This window comes from Sceloporus undulatus, chromosome 2 (assembly GCF_019175285.1).
Source record: "Sceloporus undulatus isolate JIND9_A2432 ecotype Alabama chromosome 2, SceUnd_v1.1, whole genome shotgun sequence".
Classification (NCBI taxonomy): domain Eukaryota; kingdom Metazoa; phylum Chordata; class Lepidosauria; order Squamata; family Phrynosomatidae; genus Sceloporus; species Sceloporus undulatus.
In genome coordinates, this window is record NC_056523.1 from 308,236,692 (window position 1) to 308,238,930 (window position 2,239).

Below are 2,239 nucleotides of genomic sequence, written 5' to 3' on the forward strand. Positions count from 1 at the left end.
CAATTATGCCATATCATTCAGGGATATATGGAATTAAAAAGTTATGAGTACTTTAGTTATAAAAAGCACTACTAAGGATTCCCTTATTATGTGGTTGGGCGGAGGTCAATGGGGAATTGGGCACCCCAAGTTACCGCACTGGGTGATGCTAACCCTAGTGACACCAACTGTACATGCTCTACATCCATCTGCCTGCAATACATCAAGGGGACCGTTCTGAAATAGTCACACATTACTTTGCAGAGTGTGAGCACATGACAATAGAGGGACTGTGTTAGCAGGGTGACCACTTTTTGTATCTGTTCATGCAGTACTCTTTCCTGTACCAATCCATTTATGTAGTACAGAAAATTATGGCTTAGAACCTATAGGGAAATATCTACATGATGATATAGCTATGATCTGTCTCCCAGTCCAGTCCCCTTACACATCTTTTTTTTTTTTAATCCGCCACAGTGTTTTTATGAGTGCTTTATTACTACAGTGTACATCAGCTTGATCCACAGTCAAAAGTGGCAGGTCCCCTAAGAAATTTACAAGAACTTTTCTTTTAAGTAAATTCAAATACATATCATCTGGTTCACCCAGCACAGCCTTGTGTTGGGAAGCCGAAGGCTAGTGTTAAAAGACAGTCTTCGTAATGCACAGTGATTCTTGAATTTTATACTTTTTTGTACAAAATCTGTCCCAATAAACATGCACCCACCCATTAGAGGACTTCGTACAAAAAAATAACCCTAAACACTACATTTAAGTAGAAAACAGATATAGTTCTGAATTTGCTTGTTTTTTTTCCAAAGACACAAAAGAAAAAATAAAACATTAATACAAAGCTTTGTGACAAAGCTCTATCCTATACAGATTCACAATTCCTTGCGCTGTAACCAAAAACTTCCCAATCTATATTTTAAAGATACAGTTTTCAAGTTTGAAACAGAGAAATAAAATAAAATAAAAAGAATAAAATAACAATAAAAGGGTGGAAAGCAGGGAGGGAGTCAACTTTGCTCACAAAATGCTCCAAAATGTAAAAAATAAAAAATAAACAGGGGAGGGGCTGTTGATGCACTTAGTGAATGTGCTTGCACAGGTCCCGCATGTCTACGCAGATTCCTATGTAGCATACATCTTGGTCCACTGTTCTGCCATTCTGTCATGCTTGCTGATTTGTCATTTACTGAGTAGCACTACTTCAACCAGGGGGTCAGGCAGGTTGCCCGTCTGTAAGACGTGAACAAATAGAAAGAAGAACTTTCTGTATGGTAATGCTGGACTCCCGTTGTCTTTAAAATATTCCAAGCAAATCACTCCTTGGCTATTATCTTACAGTGATAAATTCTTGTCCAAAATGTAACCTTAGGTGGCTTAAAGGGATAGTCTGGCGAGAAGTAATATCAAAAAAAAATGGAAAAAAACTCTCCCTCATATACAGAAACCTGGAGGGCCCAAGAATAGTTGATCGCCATTCATATATGTTGTCTCCCTTTGGTCCAGCACCTACAGTTTGGAAAGAGGGTCTAAGTAATTTCTGCAAGTTCTTTCTGGAATTCTTTTTGCACTAGTTGGAAGTTTGCAGTGTTTTGCTATGAAGGATTTGCCCTCCTTCTTTTGGGCTAACCTTGTTCTCTCTATTGATCTTTTAAACCTTTCTCGCTGATCTCCATCAGAGCGCCTCCGCTAGTGCTTGACTATCATCAACTCTTTGCCCTTCAGTGGACATCTTAGATTCTGCGCGGAGGCGGAGGGTCTCTGGCTCCCCAGATTTGTGTTTCCAAAGTTTCCTTTCAGGGCGGGGCGGGGGTGGGCAGAGGGGGAGTCCTTTCTCCAGCGTCACTCAGAACCTAACGCCCACCCCTCTCCCCTCCCTCCCTCCAGGGGTTGTGGTGGTTGGTGGGTGTTGCGGTTGTTGGTGGGTTGTTGTGGGGTGTGGGGGGGGGGGGCTTGGTGTGGGTGTTGGGCGGTTTGGGTGGTTGGGTGGGTCGGCGAATCTCTCAGCGGCACGCTTGACGCTGCCCCTTCTCTCCCTCCCTACACATCTTAAACAACAGGCAACTACAACAAACAAAAGGAGTTCTGCAATGCTGAAACAGTGGGCTGCTATGGGATGATGTGTTCAAGCACCATCCTGTTCTAGGCACGTCATGTTGGCAATGAGCAGCTGCAGGAACTATTGCAGCGTCCTGTCACAACCCCTCATTACATTGCTGCTTGCTGGCAGGCCAGGCTGCACAAATAATCC

At 43.1% G+C, this 2,239-nt stretch overlaps 1 pseudogene; it reads right to left on the minus strand.

The window, feature by feature from the left end:
- Positions 1–1,113: 1,113 nt before the first annotated feature.
- On the minus strand, positions 1,114–1,720 carry LOC121923557 (annotated as a pseudogene).
- Positions 1,721–2,239: the final 519 nt, after the last annotated feature.